The 22133-nt window shown below is 38.4% G+C and overlaps 1 protein-coding gene across 2 annotated transcripts in view; it reads left to right on the forward strand.

Moving 5' to 3' along the window:
• Ccser2 (coiled-coil serine-rich protein 2) overlaps window positions 1-22133 on the forward strand; it is a gene marked incomplete in the record, with an annotated part of 160295 nt that overhangs the window by 417 nt on the left and 137745 nt on the right.

Here is a 22133-nt window from a genome sequence, read left to right on the forward strand (position 1 = left end):
GGCCGCCCGGCGTCGGAGGCCGAGCTGGGGCGCCCGGGCGGGTGATGGGGAAAGCCCCGGGTGCCGCGAAGGAGTGGGGTGTTCTAAATCACCGGGTCAAAACAAAGACACGCCCTGAAGCACACCCTGAGACGAAACTTTGGTTGATCACACCGTTGTTGTAGATTCAGATGCGTCCTGCCTTGACATCTGCTATTTTTATACATTAAAACATTTTTATTAGTAGTAGCGCATTATTGCAGTACATAATGATGACACACCTTGTGGGGAGTTGGTACATGTACATAACTCACCTTAATTCTTTTTCATCCCCTTCCCCTCCCTTCTATCCCTTTCCCCTCCCGTCCATCCCTTTCCCCTTCCGATTTTCATGTATTTTTAAAAATGCACCTACTTTCTTGATAAAGTGAAGGGAGGAATGACTTCTCTGAGATGGTCCTTGGTGACTAAGCTCGAGTTCGAGTTTTAATAATTGCAAATTCATGTCTGTGGGCCACACAGCCATTTAGGCTGGCTGTTCTTAGACTAGGCCTTAGCAGCGTAGAAATTACTGATACAGGGACTCTTGGGGGTCCCAGATTGGACTGTCATTCCTCCCTGGGAAGGAGAGGAAGGGAGCTTTAGGGGTTTGAAACTATCCACTGGAAAGGGCGTTCCTTTCCTCCTGATTATTAAAGTATTAAGCCGATTCATTTGGCCAGTTATCTTTAAAAGCATCATTTAGACTAGTTTAAAGAGACTTTAACCAAGTGTAAGGTATTCTCCAGTGAAAAATATGTATAAATTACGTTTTATAGTCCATAATGAATATATAACAAGGATGTAAACATCACTCAGGGTTTTGCCTGAAGTCAGTCTTTTAGGCTACTACTGTTTCCTGTTTTAATGTATTAGAAGTGCTTTACTGTTTTCTCACTTGACTTTTTTTAGTGTTTTCAACACATTGACCTCATATATTCTTTAAGTTGAAATACTTTCTTCAACCTGTTAGCCATAATTCACAATATATTGCCTCAGTGTTATGCTAAGATGCCACCCTGAGAACAGGAATTCTCCATTAAAAATAGTTTCTTTTTAATCCTACCTTTCCACAGGTAGAAGTATTTCGTTGTTACCTTCACTCAGCTCCTTTTACTGTGTGGAGGAAAGAAGAGGACTTTGATTCATGTCCAGAAGTCCTTTAGTGACTTTTCATGGTTTATCTGGCGAATATTCAAAACTTTCACCATTTTTGGTAGGAGGCTGATTTTAGTTTTGTCTCTTTCCATTATGCCTGCCCTTTTTCACATAAGACTTTGCATAATTCTCAGAAGATGACATGTTCCTTTGGGTTTTATGGTTCTCTCTGTTGAGAAGTCTTCTCTTCTTAATAAACAAGTTGCCTTTCATGATCTTACTGCACTGTCTCCTCTAGTCTTGTCCAGACATCTCATCCCTCTGTCTTCACCAATCCAGCAGGGTTGTGTAGCACACATTGTGCACTTAGCATTTTGCCGATTGGTAGTTAATGATTAGTTTATACATCTGTCTCTGTGAGGCTTTTCAGTTTCTTCTGAAGTTCACAACTCTAGCTCTTACTGTTGTGTGGCATAGGTGCACAAAAGCCATTTACTGAATATGTCTTTGAGAAATTGTCCCAGCCTTGAATATAGCTTTAAGGTAGGCAAGGTGTGTTAGACTGCCTTTTTTCAGCATCAGAAAACAGAAAAGGTTAATGTGCAAGAAACTTACAAATACCCCAAGAAAGAAGTATAAAATTGTTGGTTAGAAATGAAGTCCTAGCTATGATAGAAAGGACCAATCCATTTGTGATGCAGGAATGAAAAGGGCGTGGCTAGTGAGGATTGCTGCCTTGGTCCTAGGACTTTATTTTGAAGTGCGGTAATTTACCCAAGGTCATGTGGGAAAACAGATACAACTGCGGTTACAGTCATCTGTACTTCACCTTTGCCCCTGGTTTCCTGATTCTAAGTCTTAATAATTGTTTAATCATCTGAGTGGAAGTTGTGACAGACATGTGTATTGGAAAAAGGATCTGTTACATTAACATATGTTAAATTTAAAGATATTAACATCATTTGATTCAACTTTTTTTTGAGAAAGTGTCTTCCTATGTAGTTCAGGCTGTCTTTGAACTCATGTAGTCCAGGCTGGCCATGAACTCTGAGTTGACCTGTCTGCCTCAGCCTCCAGAATGCTGGGATTACATGCATGTGCCTACATGCTCAGCTTATTCAACTTTCAAAATTTTACCTTTAAAAAAACTAAAGCCTGAACAGGCAAGTCACATGCCTGAAATTACTTAGGGTCATCTCTTACACTTTTGACCTCATGAAAGTGTTTTTTTTTTCTGCTTCGTGGTGCTATAGGCAGTAGTGAAGAAGTCTCCAATTTTTCACAAGGAGATAAGTCCGCTTGTGCTTTCTTCTTTCTTGAGTCCTTAGCTGCCACTCCTAGGGACTTGGAGCCCTTGAGTGGCTGTGAAACATGATTATTCATTTGGGAATATGGGAGAAACTGAAACTTCACATTCCATTTGGCTAGATGGTTTTAGCGTCTTGCTTCGGTGCCTCTCTGTAAATGTCCCATAACAAGTGGCATCTGATCACCATATGGAGATCCCATAGATAGTTACATTTTGATGGTAAAATGAGATTTTAGTACAATAACGTTACAGCTGGCTAATAGCATGGCTAAAATTACATGTATGACTTGTCTTTATGTGAGAAGAGTGTATCTGATTACTCCTGTGTGATAGATTTTTAGGGGGAAAAATGATTGTGGTTTCATGCTTTTGAAAAGTCAGTCATGAAATGTTTAAACTTAGTCTGATGGGCCTGATCAATTCCAAACAAGGTAGTGGTCAAAGAAATAAAAAAAAATTCAGTGTAAGCCTTTAATTTTTCTTCTTCTTTCTTTATCATATCTATGTATTTTATAATCAAGGCATAAATGTAATATTTAATATTTGCTTCCATCTTTAATGGGTTTTCTTTTTGCTATAATTTTTATACCTTTAGATTATTACCTAATGTTATAAGGAGTTGAGTTACTTATTTCTCAGTAACTGGACACCTTGCTTACCATTTAGCAAGTAGTGCGTTAGTATATAGCTGTTGATCATTTTTCTTTCTTTTAAGCTGAAGGCCCAGGAGAGGGATTACAAGGTTAGAGAACAGGAAGATTTTGTCAAAATACTGCCGGATTTTCTTTTGAAAGGTGTTGCTTTCGTTGCCACTAGCCGAGTTTAGTTGACCAGTTCTGTTCTTTTTTTTTTTTAAATTTTAAAAAGTGTTTATGTTACTAAGGTTTGAACCGAGTGCCTTTCCGCAGAGCTGCATCCCCAGCCATTTTTTAATTTTTTATTTTGAGACAGGTTCTTGCTCAGTTGCTGAATTGCCCAGGCCGGGCTTAAACTTGGAATCTGCTTGCCTCATGCTCCCACAGTGCTGGAATTACAGGCATGTACCACCCACACCTGGTTTAAAAGTTTGTTTGCTAAGAAGAATTGCTATCTAACGTCACAGCCCTTAAAAGCGCAAATGCAGGGTTTTCTAGTTTTATTTTCTCCTTTCCAATGTTTGTCCATCTACAAATTTACTAAAACTTTTCACCATGTCATTAGCGTTTAACACCATCAATAAGTTTTTAAAAAATATTTCTGGTCGTTTTATTTATATATTTTTTTTAGCAGTGAGGACTTTGTAGTTTTTCACAGTATTAGAATCACTGAGTTTTTAAGCTTTGTGATTTTTGTCTTGATTATGAGGTCTGGGGATCAAATTATACCATTATCTGATTAAAGTAAATATGATAGTTGAGACAAACCAAAATTTTCATGAATGCAATATATTGGTTAATTGAAGTTTTTGTTGGCTCGGTATTAATCAGAGGGTCATTCTGATTTAACTCCTACTGTTAATCATTATAAAATACATGAAAGCAAAACTTGGTTATCTGCTCCCCTTGGGAAGTGATGTATTCTGGGAAGATGAGATAGCCTAAGAGAACTGTTACCAGATAAACTGTACTGGTTCTTAGCATGGAGTGTCTTACTTACTCTTGATAGCAAATCTGTACAGTAGATTCCTTTAGTATCCTTGTTTTGTGGATGAGAAAACAGGGATGCAAAATGACCTACTAAAGGTAACATAGCTAGTAGGCAGGGGGACTGGAATTCAGACAGCCGCTCTGCTTTTACAAGGTGCAATTTCAAAAGTATATCGTATTATGTTATTTGGTGTGCTAACGATTTCGACTTCCTCTCCTGGGGAATTGAAAGACAGTAGATGTTTTCAGAGCAAAGGAATGATATGTTATGTTTTCTCTTTTGGAAATATGGCTGATGTGACTGGAGCAATATATTGAACTGTTTTTGTAGGAATTGAGTGAAATATTATAGGAGAAATGAAGTCTACATTTTTTGGCAGACTTAGAAATCAAGGATATTCTGGAACGTTGTAAGACCACGTGACTTACAGGAGAATGGGAAAGGGAGAGACTGACTTGAAAGACACCAGGTCGGGTAATGACAAATGACTGTGTGCTCACAGCATTCTTCTATTTCCTTCATTGCACTGACTGTGGTGTGTTGTACCTAGTGACACATCCCCCACCGGATTTTGTGCTTGTCAAGGAGGGGAACTGAATAGAAGGTGTGAGTAAACATAGGGTGAGGGCAAGAGGCTGAACTGGGAAACAGCAGTCACCAAAATCAAAGGCTGGATAGAGGAAGGACTTCACTGTGCCATCAGGGAGACAAAGCTGTGGAGGGAAATGTTAGCATGTAGAATGCCACCTCAGACTCCTAAACAGTTCTGGTTAGTGTGCCTTATGAAGTGATGATGGCCAGTACTGGACAGAGCTAAGTTGTGTTTCCACTGTTATTGACTTCCCCTCATGTCTCTCTCTCTTTTTTTTTTTTTGAGTCCAAGCTGGCCTTAAACTTGCTGTGTAGCCCAGGCTGGCCTCAAGTTTGCGGTGATCCTCCTGCCTCAGCCTCCTGAGTGCTGGGATTACAGGAGAGCACCACTACACCTGGCTTCAGGTCCCTTTCTTAACAGTGTTCTTGCAGCTTCTCATGTGTTTTGGCTACTGCTGCTTTCGGTTTTGAACGTCTGCTTGCTACAGGTGCCCATGCTGGGGTATGAGTCAGCCTACTGAGATGAACCAGTCAGAGCATTCCTTTCTTTTTGAGAGATTGTTGAATCAGAGAATGGAATGTGTAATCTGCATTTTTAGCTCCTCTCTACTGAGTTACTGTTCTTCAGTGTCTCAAAGTCACTTATTTGCCTTTAGAGACTTCTGGTCAGTTAAATCGAGGTTTGGAGCCATTGGGGAAACCAGAAGATTCTAAAAGGAGAGCTGAAGTTCTTCTCCTGTTTGTCTTTACTGTTGACCACTAGCTAAAGTGGAATATAGTTGGATCATTTGGGAGTGTTGGTCTTAAAATGCCATAGATCATTCCATACAATTAAGAATCTTTTGTCTTTATATGATTATAAAAAGTGTGGGGACTTGTTTTAAATTTCCTTGCCGGTTTCTAACGTATTTTACTTATTTATTTATTTTTCTGGTCTTTCCTTCTGCCTCAGCCTCCCAAGTGCTGGGATTGCAGGGTGCACCACCATGCCCATCTAATTTACTTTGTATGTCTATTTTTCAGTCACTTAGAGAGTAATTTGTCCTTGATTTTTTTTTTTTTTTCTGCTGCCATATATTTGCTTCAAGTCATCCTAACCCTCTATTTTGCTTTCTCCTTCCCAGTTTTCTTTTGCTGTCTTTCTGTATTTGGTAATTACAGTACAAAGGGGAAGAGAGAAAAAGCATGAGTAGTTACTCTCCCTTCCTTTCCCTTCTGATTGTCATTCCCCCAACCCCTTCCCTGCTCCCAGCTGTTCAGTTGGGCTCCAGTCTCACATCTTGAAATCTGAGTTTGGGAATGGGAGATGTAAGACATGGCGCTTTAGCTGAGGAATTCTTGGTATCTTAGTGTTTTAGTCCGTATTGAAAAGCCCAGGTAACATGTCATATCTTAGTGGATGCTTTCTATTCTCTACTATTTTTCCTTTCTTTAAAATGAGAAAAAAAAAATTCCAATCCTGTTGCCTACTTCTCCCTACTAAGAGATCAAAATTTTTGATGACCAAGCCACTGGTATATACACTAGGGACAACAGGGAGGCAGACACCAGAAGCTTCTTTCAATTGTTGTCATCATGTTAATGATATTTGGTTGCAGCCTGAGTGCTTTGAGGAAATTTGAGAGCTTTCTCTGACCATTATGTCTTGGCAGCTAGTGTTAGGATTGGGAATTAACATTTTCTCAGAAGACCACAGCTTAGAAAAGCAGGAACTATTCATAACAGCTTTTAAGTGTGTGAGTGCACTTGGTGATATTTGGTCAGAGTTGATAGGTGAGTTTACAGGAAACATCCAAGTGGTATTTCTTTTCAAGGGCGAGGGAGGCAGGATGGCCATCCTTTCTTCTCCCTCTTCTCCCTCCCTTTGCCCATCCTTCTCGTCATGGTATGTACTTGTCAACTCTGTTACTGGCTTCAGCTAGAGTTGTAGACTTGGCTGTGGTTGTGGCTGTTCTTGCAGTCATTTTTTGTCCAGGACTTCAGGGTGCCTATGCTGAAAATTTCCTCATTCTGGATTTTGAGACTGGATCCTGAGTCTGGGTTTTCATCCATCCATCCATCCATCCATCCCAAGATGAATGAACACATGCTAAGAATAGTGCAGTGAACAAAGCAGTTTTCTGCCCTTGTGGAGCTTATATTCTAATGAAAGGATACAGAAAATGAACAAGTATATATGTAGTCCCTTAGCTAATATAGGGCTGTGTAGAAAACAGCATGCGGTGTAAAGACCATGAAAGGAGCATTCTGCTGTTTTGTCTTTTTTGTTTTTTTTTTCGGTACCGGGAATTGAACTCATGACCTCGCGCTTGCCAGGCAGGCACTGTGCTGCTGAGCTAAATCCCCAGCTCCAGCGTTCTGCTGTTTGATACAGGATGGTTAAGGAACTGTAATGCAAACTGGTTTGTGAGCAGAGATCTTGAAGTGAGATTACAATTTGTGCAGATACTAGGGGGCAGAACATTTAAAAAAGATGATCAGGAGTGCACAGATCCTGTGCTGAAGCATCCTTGGTCTGTTGAGTTGTGGCAAGTACATGTCAGTGGATGCAGGGGGGTCGGGGGGTGGGGGGGTAGAGAATGCTTGGTAGAAGACAGGGTCTGAGAGGTGGGTTGGGAGGGGGAGGTTGGATCATACATGGCCATGAAAGCCAGTAAAACTCGATTTTTATTCTGAATATGGGAAGCCACTGGAGGGTTTTGACTTATTTTAAGTGGTCCTCTGTGCTGCTATCTAGAGAATGTTGGTGTGGGCCATCATGAGATTGTTTAGCAGGCTGCACCTGGGTGGCAATGACACTGATTTTAGAAAGGCGTTGGGAGAAGCACTCACATTCTTTATATATTCTGAAGGCAGAGCCAACAATTTGATAATGGATTGGTGTGGCCTGTGGGTTTTGGCTTAAACTGGAAGAATCAAGTTGACATTTACTAAGATGGATAAGACTACAGAAGAAGTAGGTTTTAGGGGACACTACTGAGTTTAATTATGGACATGCTACGTTAGCAGTTTAAGTGGAGATATTCTGTAGTATACATGATTCATGTATACTACAGATATTCTGGGTATACATGATTCTGCAGTTCAAGGCAGAGGTCTGGGCTGGAGATACAAATTTTCAGCCAGTGGCAGATAGCATTTAGAGAACTGATTGAGACAGTTTAGAGAGTGAGTATAGCCGGGGAAGGCCAAAGGCTTCTCTTCAGGTTCTGTAATATTTACAAAGACACAAAGAGAGACAGAGGCGTTAGCAAAGGAAAATAAGCAGCACCCTGTGAAGAAGAAGAATTAAGGGTGAGTAGAATGAAGCTGAGTGGACTGTTTTAAGAGGAAGGGAGTGGTTGATTGGCTATGTAACATTAATTAGATGAGGACTAAGAGATGACTGTTAACAGCAGTGTGAAAATCACTAGTGAACTTAACAGGTTGTTTCTGATACAGTGGTGGAGGTGGAAACTTGATTGGAATGGGTTTGAGAGAGAGTTGGAGGGGAGGAATTGGATATAGTAGAGATAGTTCTTTCAGGGAGTTTGTTATATAGTGGAATTGAGAAACAGTGGTAGTTGGAGGCATGTAAAGTCAAGGAGCTTTCTTTTTTTGAAAGATTGATGCTTTTCTGCTATATATATGTATACAAGGTATGTAGTTAATGAAATAGTCCAGTAAAGAAGGAAACTGCAGGAACCATTTCTTTGAAATGTAAATGACATTTTATACTAGTCTGTGTTCCCTAGGTCCATCATTATCATATACATGCCCTTATGTATTTTCCTTTCTTTCAGATGAAGACATTGGCTAATGGGAACAAATGTTAAATAGTTTTCATGTGTCCTTTCACCTCTCCCTGCCACTACTCTTTAGTAGGGGGCGGGAGAATTTTCACCAATTCAAAACTAGTTTTTATATGTGGGTAACCCTATTTTTAATGAATGACTAGGAAATGAATTAAATGGCTGTATTTTTCCTGTTGATTATTCTCAGTAGTTTTGGACAGTGCTTAGCCTGTTACAGAGTCTAAACTTTGATTTGGTAATTTGTCTTATATAGTAATTTTACTATGAAGTGTTTTATTTTGTTTTACCATGTTTTGATTTGATTTGATTGGCACTGGGTACTAGGGATTGAACTTTGGTCCTTGAACATACTAGCAAGTGCTCTACCATTGAGCTACAATCCTAGTCCTTTTTAAGGTTTTATTTTCAGACAGGATCCCAGTCCATTTTCTGGCTGGCCTCAAACTTGCAAGTCTCCCTACTTCAGCTTCATAGGTGCTAGCATTATAGGCATGAACCGCTATACCTGGCTGGAGTACCTTTTTAAAAAGGAAAATGTTTTAAAAACACTAAAGAAATCTAAATTGAAATCTAAATCTAAATCTAAATTGAATTGTAATCAACTACTTTTAGGGAAATTTTGATGGCTACTCCTTTTCACTGCTCTTTTCTAATATACCTCACCACACTTCTACTGTAATTGCTTATGATTGTTGAGACCTGAGATAAATTTAGAAAATACTGAAAGCATTTATTATAGTTACAATACTTTGTGTACCTCTCTCTGCAGTTCATTTTTGTTTGAAGATTTGTCGTTATTGTGTATTGGAGCTTATTTGTAAGTACTCTTTAACTCTTCAGGTCTTTTCCATCTTTTCTTCCTTTGGCACCAATCCATGTTTCTGATTTCTGGATTTCTGAAACAGATCCAGTCAGGTCCTGTTACATCTGAAAAAACCTTCAGTGGATCCCAATTCTTTTTTGTCTCCTACCTCCTGCCCACACATGTGTTCTGCTTTAGGGAGGTACTCCCTTGGGGATTCTAATTCATATCTAATGTTTCTTATATGACAACAGGATAAAGATCAGATCCTTAGGGTATGGAAAATCTTCCACCAGGTGCTTTGCCCCATCTTTTGTTACATTTCCATGAAGAGGAGAAATGGGATGTCTCTAAACTTACTTTTTCTTGTCTTTTTGTGACAGGGTCTTGTTATGTACTTCAGGCTTGCCTCGAGCTCACTTTGTAGTCCAGGCTGGTCTTGAACTTGGAATGATCCTCCTGCCTCAGCCTCCCAAGTTCTGGGATTACAGGCATGTGCCACCACACTTGGCTGCTAAACTTTTGCACATAGTATTCCTTTTTTCCTAGAATTCTGTTTATCTTAGCCATCTCATTAAATCACTTCATCTTTTTAAGAGCACAATATAGGTGTCTCTCCTTCTAGGAGAGTGGATAGGCATATTTTGATCCTGCTTTTTTCCTGCCCATCCTCATCATATTCTCTTTTACCTATGTTGTGACATTTTATGGTTGTAGTATTTCATGTATTTTACTCTGTTTACTTTCATGGCTCATTTTCCTTACCCCAACTTATAGACAAATAGTAAATTTTTGTTGATTGATTAGGTAAGGCACATAGTTACACAATGTTGGCCCAGATTTGATTGATCCATTTAGTTGGGCGTTTACATCATTTAATTTGTACAGAATATACAAATAAGCAATTCAAATAATATTCTTAAAAACAGAATTATAGCCTAAAGAATATTAGGAAATTAGCATAATGGGATTTGTTGATTTTGTTATATGTAACCCAGCTATTTTCTTGTCTGCCCACCCACCCCTGTTGGTTGGTTGGTTGGTTTCCTTTTTCTTCTTCGACATTTTATTTGGATGTTGTACTTACCATCCTTCATGCTAAAGCCAGACATGTCCTAAAATTCATTCATTAAACCTCATCGCCCTTTTAGGATTTCTCTGCAGTCTTCAAGTCTTACTGCTACATTTCATCCGTTATGAAGTTCTATTATAATTCAACAGACATTTTTTGCCTCTTTCCTGTGTCCCTGGCTTGTTAGGATTAGTAATGAGACGCTGAATCAGAGAAGGTCACAGTTCAGAAATGATTATGATACCATGTGATGAGCATAGTAATGTAGCAGTAGTGAAATATCTAGGGCACTGTTAGAAGAAAGGAAAAAACAAAGTGTTTATCTTACACAGCTCTTGTAAAATACAACACTTCTGATAATTTATGAACTTCCTACAATTTATCTCAAGCTTGACATTGTCTGCCTGGAGGGAGCCTCCCATCCCATACTACAGTGGTGGTGTACCTATGGCACACATGTTGTTTTTTCTTTTAAGACAAAAGATGTTAATGTATGAGTTGTTTTTCCTGAACTAAAACCTCAGCATTCAGGTTTAATTGCAGTACTGGCACTTAGTGATAAATAGGTAGTTTTGGGCTGCAGTTTGGGTGCCTGTCTCTAAAAGGTTTGCTGTCACTGCCATAGGCTAAAGGCTCAGTCCCACAAGACTGCTCCCCACTGCAGGTGCCAGTTGCAACCCCCAGGTTGTGTCCTGTGCTTATGACTGTCCAGTTATAGATTAAGGTTCCCAGGAGCTCTCCTTGGATTGAATGATGTAATGGTTGATACATTGTGTCAACTTGACAAGTTTAGAAGTTTAACTAAGTGACTTAGCAGGGGGCTAGGGTCCTCACTTTGTAAACATCCTGAGCCTGTGTAAGAGGAAAGCAAGTAACCTGCCTACAGTGTAAGGGAGGAAAAGAGGGTGGCTCCCCAACCCCGTTTGTTCTTGTTACTTTACTGTCTTCTACCTCCTGGAACTGAACCACGTTGTTCCTATGCCAGGCCATCCTGCCTTGAAGCCAGCTGATTATGAACTGAAACTTCCACAAACTGTGAGCTAAGTAAGCCTTTCCTTCCTTAACTTTAGTTGTTGGGTGTTTTGTTCCAGCAATGAGAGAAAAGAAATCAAAAGGATTAATTTATTATAGTGGCTCACAGAGCTCAAGGAAACTATTTATATTTATCAGCTTATTGTAAAGGATATAGCTGAATAGCCAGATGGAAAAGATGAATGGGCCAAGGCATGTGAGTAGAGGCTTGGGGCTTCTGTGCTATCTTTGGGTCTTCCACCCTCCAGGGGAGTTCAGTTATCCAAAAGCTCTCTGGATTCTGTCCTTTTAGTTTTTCAAGAGGCTCCATAATATGGAGCAATTGATTGCATCATTGGTCATTGCTGATCTTAATCTTCAGCCTGTCTCCCCGCCCTGGAGGTGGCGGGGACTGAAAGTCTTAACCTTCTAATCACATCTTAGTTATTTGGGTGACCAGCCCCCATCCTGTGACAGTCTAGGAACCCTTAACTACCAGTCATTCATTATCAGACAAAAAGCACTCTTATGAGGGTTTTAGGAGCTGTGTGCCAGGAACCAGAGGCAGAAACCAAATGTGTATCTATTATCACAGGTACCCTGGGAGTAGAAAACACCTTCATGTGTTCCTTTTTACTTTGGCTACTGCCAACCTCTTTATAGGTTTTACTACTATAATTAGGTAAATTTAAGACCTCTTAATAGATTCTCCTCCCTTACCTCTTATTCCAGTTCATCATATACCTTGTCATCAGAGTAGAGAAAAAAAAGCAAACAAGCTATGTGTCTTTTCTCCTGTTCATAGAATAAAGTCCAGAAATAAAATCTGGAATTCAAAGTGTTTAACTCAGTTGCCTTTCCTGACTTCCCTTACATGATCTTTCTCTCCAGCAAAACTCTACCTACATTCTGTTTTAAGCACACTTCACATCTTCCTTTCTTGAATTATCCCACTTTCCTCAACAGGGTTTTACTCTTACTTTCTCACTGAAATTGTGTCTGTGCTTTGAAATAGTTCCTAAGTTTTAAGTGTACTGTGAATCTCTTAGATGATCACGCCCAAGTTCTTGACACTCTCTTTCTTTGGCTTCTAAGCCATTATCACTCTGTCCTGTTTTTCTTTCATATTTGTTCTTTCTTAGCCTTTTCTATCTTCGGGTCATGTATTTACCTTGTTCAGTGATGTTAAGTGATGATAACTAACTGTTGCTCTAATTATAAACCTTGGAGTCATCCTGACCTCTGTTCTCTTGTTTTCCATTTCTATTAGTTGTTCTAGTCTTGCTTCTCTCTCTTCTCTTAGGCTGACACTGATATCTGGAGTGGACCATAGGCTAAGGCCTGGAGCAGAAGGCTGGTTTTCAAGTGGTCCACTCCAGATATGAAAACCAGCCTTCTGCTCCAGGCCTTAGCCTATATGGTGAGTATCCAGGTTGTGCCTGTTGATTGTAGTGAATGCCAGAGGCAAAATAGTCTGTCTTTGACCACCCTAGAATAGTACTTGAATCAAGGATCCTTCTGTATCCATTAAAGGTTGCTTTCTTAAGTATCTGTATTAGATGATATTGTTAAGGAATAATTTCTGTGTTTTCAAGAAATTTACTTGAAGTTTAGGAGCATTTGTTAAGATTACAGGGAAAAAAACAAGATGTGTAGAAACTGAGGTCTGCCTAGGAGAAGTTTGAGAAGTGATCTTATAGGATATTTTCTTAATGAGCTAGAAAAGACATTAAAGGTTTACAAGTAACTTTTTATTTAGGGTCCAAATGCCTACTAAAGAGTAATTAACTTCAGGAAAATCTAGAGACTGGGAATAGACAAAAAGTGAGCTTTAGCATGGGGAATTTTAAGCTAACTTGAGTAGTACTCTAAAGAGATGCTGTTCACCTGTTAGTTAACACTCTGGAAGGATTCCTGATACTGTTATATGTTCCTGGAAGGCACTGGCAGAAGTGCTGATGCTTCGGATGTGGTAACATGATCACTGTATCTCCACACCATCTCCTCTGCTTCATAAAGCACAGATGTTAATATCAAATAATTATTTCCTGGACTTGGAGCGTAGTCATAGGAGAGCTTTTTAGTTTGAGAACTTCTTGGTGTGCTAATAGTAGACAGGATTTTGTCTAATTTGTTACATTAAGAAAGCCCAAATTTGTAGACTAAAGTACTTTAAAATTTAAGAGTCTCATATTCTCTGTTTTGAGAATATTTTGCAGAAGTGTTAAGGGTGTTTTTGTTAGCTTTGGCTGTTGCTTTATTGTTGATCTTTATCTACTTTCTGATGATTTAGGTGTTTATGAGGTTTGCCCTGGACTTCTTACTTGGCTCTTACCTTGGAAAATCTGTTTGAGCACGTTGTACTATAGTGTTCTGAAGTTGAGTGGGATGTATCATTTTGATTTATATTAATCTGCCTGTGGGCTTCCACTGGGGAGTGTGGAAAAGAAAGGAAGAAGGATTTAGAATTTCCAAGGTAGACGAGGGTGGGTGAGTCCTTTGAGCCAAGGGAGTAGTGTACACTTTGGTAAAGGACATAATGCACATTAATAGTTAGGGGTCCTTAGATGGTGTGGAAGACAGGGTTTGTTAGGTAGTGGTAGAAGGGAACAGATAAAAGCGAGTACTGAAGCAAGGTTTGGAAGACTTTTGTGATCTTAACTGCCCTCATTAGCTGTGGGTCTGTAGACAAATGTGATTTCTGCAAGTTGCACTTTTCTTAAATCTGCAAAATAAGAATAATGAAAATAACAATGTTACAGGATTATGTGATTTGAATGAAGTAGTATATGTACCTGACACACAGGAGTTCAATAAATATTACTGCTTCTGTTAGTACTGTTTTAAGGCATTTATACTCTGGAGAACCATGGAAAGATTTTAAGGAGAGTGACATGATCAGACTTGTAAGTTTGAATATTAATTGTGGGAAATGTGTAAAGAATGGATCAAGGTGAACAAAGTAAAGGCAGAGAATTAAGGCAGCTTGTGCTAGAATACTGGTTAGGGATGGTAAGATTCTGTATGAAGAAGTGAGGTACTATTGGAGAGGACAGGATGGGTTTGAGATTTTTTTTGGTGTGTATTTCATATGTATTTTATCTGTCCCATGACTAGGGAAGATCTAAAAGGAGGTAGGAAAATTGACTGCAAGGATATGATGGTGCACTGTGCCCAGCTGAGTGAGAAACATTGTACCTTCCATTCTATTCACTAGAGAGGGCCGAACAGGGTGGTGAGAGGCTGTACTCACGGTTGCCAAGTACCTGTGTCTGAACTTGATTACCTGTCATTCCGCAGATGGGGCTGGGACATTGGGCAACTCTAGGTGTTGAGTCCAGAGCAGTAACTTTGGGCACAACAGGGATCCCAAGAACTGGGGGGCCCCTGGAGGGCATGGACCTGAAATAGGCCTTACCTAGGGCATGAAACAGTGGGCGCTAGTTCTGGAAGGCCAGCTGAAACCCACAAGGCTGCTTGGTATTTGGATTTAGATCTCTGTGTTCTCCCCTTTTGAGGATCAGGCCTTATTGAAATGGGGACTCATCAGTGTTTTGTTAATTTAACAGCTCAGGAACATCTTTTAAGGCACTTGGTGTTTTGACATTTGGTAGTGGAACATTTTGAAGTGTTACTCTGTAATCATTTGGTAAAGATGCCTTTCTGTCTTATAGTTTTCTTTTTGGAGTACGTTATGACATCCTAACTGAAATGCTGTTCTCTTTGCAAGTTTAATTAGAGCATTTGAACAACTACCTTTCACAGGAAAATAGTTTTTAATTTGTTTACTAAGTGGAATGTTCTTACCTTTCTTACATAATTTTAATTTTAGTTTTTAATTTGTTTACTAAGTTGAATGTTCTTACCTTTCTTACATAATTTTACATAAAGATTCTTTGATAATAGAAGACAAAGTGTCTGAAGTGTTATCTTGACACTGACATGTTCCTTACATTGTTTTGACCAGTTGCTGGTATGGTCTAACTGTAATGTACTTTGATTTAAAGGTGTGGTTGAGACTTAGGCTTCAGCTTGATATCATTTTGCTTTTTATTAATCATATTTTATAAATTTATAAGTGTGTTATAAAAGTAAACAAAATTTGGGAATTGTGCATAAAGTTATAGACATTTTCATTGGCTTATCAGTAATTTCTAAATGTTACATTTCTTTTACTTTAAAGTAAGAGTCTCTAGGGGCTGGGGATTTAGCTCAGCGGCAAAAGTGCCTGCCTGGCAAGTGCAAGGTCGTGAGTTCGGTTCCCGGTACCTGAGAAAAACCAAAAAAAAAAAAAGTAAAGTAAGAGTCTCTGTATACAGTTAGGTCCGAAGCCAAAGAAGTAGCTTTTAGTAGAGCTGCAATTATAACATACATAGATTTTTCAGTAATCTTTATTTCTTTGCTCAATAGTTTTATTGCTATCAATACCTTTTCTACATCTTTAGGAATAGAAAAAATTTTTTTTGTTCCTTGTCCTCAAGGAGCATCCAATCTAGGAGAGAAAGTAGAACATAGGATGTCATGATTTTAAAGATAAAATGTGATAATTGCTGTACCTAGGGATACCAACCTATACCAAAGAGCATGCAGGAGGAACATTTGATTCATGCAGGTGTCTCACGAACATGGAAACTCATATAGTGAATCTCTGTTGTGAGATATATTGCTGTGTGTTATATGAGAAGAGAAAGTAAAAAACTGAAAGGAAGCTGTCATCCCGCAGCCTGTTACAGATGAGAACATAGGGCATGGTACATTCCAGAAGACAGAGTTAGAGGTATGGCACTTAATGGGTGATGGCAGATTGCAAGAAGTCTCACAGTGCTTACCTCCTATCATGCCTTCTTTGTATGGAGTGTGTTGGGTATGCTTCTGTGTCCCTGTTGGGGAGACGGCTATGGTTAATGTGGAATGACAAGATGGCCAGAGTGAGTTGGGGGAAGATATATATGAGATGAATTGAAAGGAATTGGAACTGTTTAGCATGAATAAGAGAAATCTGGCACTGTGTTAAAAAAAGTAATTTAGAATAATTTCATATTCAGAAATGTTGCAGGACCAACAATATACAAAGGATAATAAAATACTATTTACTCAGATTCACCTGTTAATATTTTGTTATTTGCTTATCATTTGTTCTCTTGCATGATTGCGTATCATGGCTATTTATCCCCAAAGTACTTCAACACATATTTCCTAAGAGTAGAATTTTCTTTTTCATTTTACTTATTTATTATTGTATAGTTATAAACTTCATTGAATTTGACTTTGATAGTTGTTTAATATACCATTTGTAGTTCAGCTTCTATTTTCAGTTGATGCAGTCTCCTTTATAGCATTTTTTCCTCTGAGGAATAAAAAGGCTTTAATGCTTCTTGAGTAAAAAATGAATTGTGAATGATTTTGGGCAGACATGCTCTATTACGAGTCTAAAGAAAATCATGGAGACTTAAAGTTGTATTTTCACATTTACTGCACATCTCTTCTTTCCCCAGTCTTTCCCACCGCAGAAATTGACAGCACCATATGATGAATTGTTCAGGTCAGAAACCCAGGAGTTGTCCTTGTTTCCTTGTCCTTTGTGTTTAACTCAGTGCCAACTCCTGTAACTGCTGCCTCCCTCATCTTGAAACGCATCCATTCCTTTCTGTCCATTCACTTCAGCCTGTGGAGTCTGTCATTTCTTATTGGACCCTACCTAGTTTCTTGCCTGATTCCCTGCTTCCACAGTTCTTTTAACTCATTCTCCATGTAATACCCAGTATGACCTTTTACGAATTATAAACCATATGATGATATTTTTCTACTTACACATGCTTGCACAGAGCATTCTGCAAGCTGAGCTCTTCTTCTCCTGAGGGGCTTCCCTTCACTTCCAGATTGTTGCTTCTCAAGTAAGCTTCTCATGGTGCTTCCCTCACCACACTTCGGATTCAGATCATTTGTTTTCTTGCTCTGAGTTCTTTTTTCTCTTATCTCCTCCACCAGGCTGGAAGTGCATAAAAGCATAGGTACTCTATTTGTTTTGTTCACTTTTGTATGCCACCTAGCTCACTGTTGGGATTATAGTAAGAGCTTTGTAGTGAAAGGAACCCTAAGAGGTTATGAAATCCTACTTCCATCTAGTGTAAGAACCCACATGTTCTGTGGTGCAGAATGATCTATCTTAGCAGGTTTGAATGCTTTTAGAGGTGGACAGCTTAGTGTTTTTTGTTTTTTTAAATTGGTACATATTTGCAGTACATAATGACCAGTGTAATGTTCTATGTGGTTTACCTTTTGAATGATTTTGATAGTTTGGAACGTTTAATTATTTTGGCCTGAAAACTGCATTTCTATTATTTCCATCTGTGATTGTAGTTCTGCCTCCATCATACTTTAAAACTATTTTGATCATACATGTCACAGCTTAAACTGTTTGACAGTACTGGCATGTATTCTCTCAGTTTTGCTGGGCTAAAACATTTGTAAATGCATTAGCTTTTCAACATGTGACATAGTTCTTCATTAACTCATGTATGTGTGTGTGTGCACATATATATATGTGCACACACACACCATATATATATATACACACACACCATATATATCTGTGTATATATATATACACACACACATACCATATACATATATATCTTAGATATCTACACATCCGTTTTGACAGGGTAACCCTAAAAGTGGGATACTGAAGGTTAAGGATATTTATAGTCTTTGGCCTGGTAATGTGTGGCTATATATTATTTATAGCATATTAATTTAGTATATTATATTATAGTCATTAAAATAATATAAATATAGAAATGTAAATATTTATAAAATAATGATTTTTAAAAGTAGAGCATTTATTTGTATCTGTGACTGTAAGTGAAATTTAGAAGGGTAAAAATGTAATGGGAATAGGGTGTTAGAATTATAGGAGAAAATCTTAAACATTGTTTTATAGTTAGTTTAATAAGAAAGGAGAAAGTACAGTACTCGTGTGTGTTGATGTCAAGTTAGGGCTGGAGCTCAGTGGTAGTGTGATGTGTATAGCATAAATAAAGCTCTGGGTTCTTTCTCCATCTCCAGCTTGTTAATGACATTGCAGTTAGTATTAAATGAGGTTTCAGTAGTTGGCATTTACACTTCTGATTTGAGATTTTTAAAAATTCTTTTATTGTAGTCTTAAGATTGCCTATTTTGTGTGGTCTTACTTGCGTTATAATAGTCGCACATGGCTAATGGCTACTGTATTGACAGGGTAGATATACACCCTGGACAGAACATACACAGAACATTTACATTATGTCATGGTGTTCTGTGGCTAGTGCTGGAATAAGATTGTGTGGGATGGCATTACTCCTCAGAGTGAAGACAGGCAAAACGGTGACACGTGTATGTAAGGTTCTTTTGAGGGAAAAGATGCTAAAAGCCTCCTTCCTTGAAGGTAGGGAAGGGAGAGGTGCAGGAACAAGGCTGAGACATAGACAGTAGTTCTTCACAGTGGCCATCAGGTGGCAGTGTCATGCAGATCCTTTGGTCTTTGGTGAAGTAAGTTTGTTGGGAAGTCTTTACAAGGAGTACATATGCTGGAAAAATTTCTGAGGAAAAATTTCATTTACGTGAAAATATTTTCCCATATATACTTATCTTAAACTGTTCAGTATGTTAAACAAGAGCCACACTTCAGGAAGACTCTTTGGTAGAACAGCCGTTACTCTTTAGCCAGTGGATTGTTAATGACTTGTATTTTGCAGTATTTGTGTTAACCAAGTGTCTGTGGACTGTAGGATCTATGCAGTGGAGCAGCAGAAGTGCTGTACCTGTTAACCTCCCCCTGTTGCTTATGGAGTACTCTGTCTGCAGTTGGTTCCTAACCTGGCTTCTCAGGTGCCTTCCCTCACTTCCCATGGGAAAGACTCCCATATTTCATAGTACACAATAGTGCTCCTCAAGCTTTTTCTAACTGTGAGTGACCTTCTATAAAAGTACATTTTACATGGTGCACATACGTATCTAGTCATACAGCTGAAACTGTCATGAAACATTAACCCTCACTATATATGATGCTTTCTGATATTTTCTATTCTGTTCTCATTGTAGTAAGGATGATTCCCATTATTAAGTGGGAAGAGACTGGATGTGCAAAGCTAATTTTAAGAAAACAGCTGAACATTGGAAAAACCGTTGAAGATATAAGCATTTTAGGTTGGTTTTCCTCATATGAGGCACTTATTAAAACAAAAATGTTTATATAAAATAGATACATTTACAACACTTGTCTGTGAAGGCTGCTATAAGAAATATAGACTGGGTAACTTGAAAACAATAGAAATTTATTGCTTGCAGTTCTAGGGGCTGATAAGTCTAAAATCAGATCACTGGCAAATTTGCTGTCTGATGAGGGCTCTCTTCCTCACAGATCATGTGTTTTAACATGGTAGAAAGGAAAAAAATTATCTCCCTGTGCCTGTTGTATAAAGTTAGTAATCTCCATAAAGGCATTGCCTCATGAGCTAATAACTTCCTGAAGGTCCTTCTTTTTAATAGTATTACATTGGGATTGGTTTCAGCATATGAATTTTGGGGAGACAAACCAGAACATAGTAGTACTGTTTAAGGTTAGAAAACACTGCAGTCTTACTTGGTCTCTTAAGGTCCACTGAATTTGACCTTCCTAGTTTGTTTGCTCTGACAAGTAAGATTATTCCTACACACAACTGGAGTCACTTACTTCACACGAAAAGACTGAGTCTGTATGATACTGGTTACCATTTTACAGTCCAATTCTCCATCGACTGGCTTGTGTATAGAATTGTATTTGTTCTTCCTCTTCTTTCTAATGATCAGGCTGACTGGCTTTCATTGCAGTATTGCCCCTTTTGAGGTTTCTTCCTCAGTCTGCTTTTCAAAACTCTTGCCTATACCACCCTGTTGTACCTGCAGTGCTCTTATGTTATCTCTTTATTTAAAATGCTGTTTTTCATTTTCCTCTGTTGATTTTTTAGCCACTTTTAATTTGTTGTGGTGGTAAGGAATATTTTCTTGGACTTACTGTATAAGACTCTACATATTTTCTTACTTGTGGCAGTTGACTAATTTGCTTTTTATGCTCCATTTTCTTGTACTTAGCTATGTTTACATGAAAAGAGTTATTGTAAGACAGAGTTCCTATCCACGTTATAATTCACTGCTCAAAAGTACTTTCTCTTACTGTGGTATTCTTAAAAAGAAAATTGCAATTTTTAAATTATTGGTGTATATTTGTAATATGTAATAATTACATTCATCTTGGGGGATTAGTGCATATACATACTGCATTTTGATCATTTTTACTTCCTCCTCCCCTTTCTCCTTTTCTCAGATCCCCTTCTCATCTTCATAAAGTCTGCCACCTTGTTTCCTATCGTCTCTCTTTTATTTTGATCTTTAAATTATTTACATTTTGGAATTTGTACATTATTTTCAGTTCTTCAGGAGGGCCTAGAAACACCATTTTTCCTCAGTCTATTCTTGCATGTTTATGTTCAGTGCATAATGTTTTTCAGCTTATTATGGTTAAATGGAGCATTTTTTCAGCTTTCTGTCCCTTTATTCCTCCCTCTTTTACCCCCTTTTCCTTAAATGCTTTTCAAAGCTTTCCTGAAGTGTTGATTTCTTCAAGAAGTTGATTATTCTTTGGGTGTTTCCATTAAAACAAGCTCTATAATTGCTTTGAATAATTCATAAATATATTCTTTGTTCTGTACAACTTTTACACTTGGAGAAGGAACAGGTTTTATGATTGTGCACCACTATGTTGTAAAACTGAACACAGCTGTGACATATGCTTGTCTCCTACAGCTCACTCGCCTCCGGTATCTCAGCTCCTTCACCCAGTATTAGTAAACTACTGGGGAGAGAATACTGTAGTCCATTCTGTTCTGTTCTTTCATCTAACAACAGATCCTGCTTGTCATAATTAGTAAACTGATGTCATGATCCATTATTCCAAATACACAGGTATATTGAGCATTAGCTTAAGTAAATGAGTTGGAAGGGAGCCATATGAAGTAATGATGAAATCTGAATCCTGGCCCATTGCTTATTAGTTGTGTGACCTTGTACGTATACTTAACTCATGTTTAATCATCATTTAAAATAAAGATATTAACAAAAGTAGTTGTGAGAATTAAATGAGTTAGTATGTATGAAACTCTTATGACACTGCCTAACACATAGAGCTACAAATGTGTAAACTGCTGCTACTACTACCAGCACTGTCCACTGTCTTCCACCATGTTGAGTGCCGCCAGCTTGGTTCTATCGTACTGTTCCCTTACTTTGCATGAACTTGGACAAGTTACTTAACTGGAGACCATGTTTATCTTATATTTGGTGAAATCTTGTATCACATATTGTCCCTACTATTTTCTTTTTTTTTTTTTTTAACCTCTTTTAGCCCTTTCCCTGCAGAAAATAGGGCACAGAGTTAAAAGTGAAAACAAGAAATGATTGCCTTTCTCCTTAGGTTATTGCTTTTATTATTTGTCCTTTAAAGAATAGGTTGTGTGTCTGGATTCCATTTTTTTATTTTTTTCATTCTTGAACCTGTGAACCTGTTGCAGCCAGGCTTCTGTGCCTCATCTTGGCTCCTGAAACTGCTCTGGCAGAGGTGACCAAATGTCTTGGTTACTTTTCTCTCGTTGCTGGGACAAAATACCTGACACCCAAAATTAAGGAAGGAAAGGTTTATTTCGCTTACAGTTTGTGGAGGTTTCAGTCCATACTTGGCAGATTACAAGGCAGAGTGGCACATGGCAGAGGGCTACAGCTCTTGGCGTCAGAACACAG

Source organism: Chinchilla lanigera, unplaced genomic scaffold, assembly GCF_000276665.1.
Source record: "Chinchilla lanigera isolate Chin_1 unplaced genomic scaffold, ChiLan1.0 scaffold00109, whole genome shotgun sequence".
Lineage (NCBI taxonomy): Eukaryota > Metazoa > Chordata > Mammalia > Rodentia > Chinchillidae > Chinchilla > Chinchilla lanigera.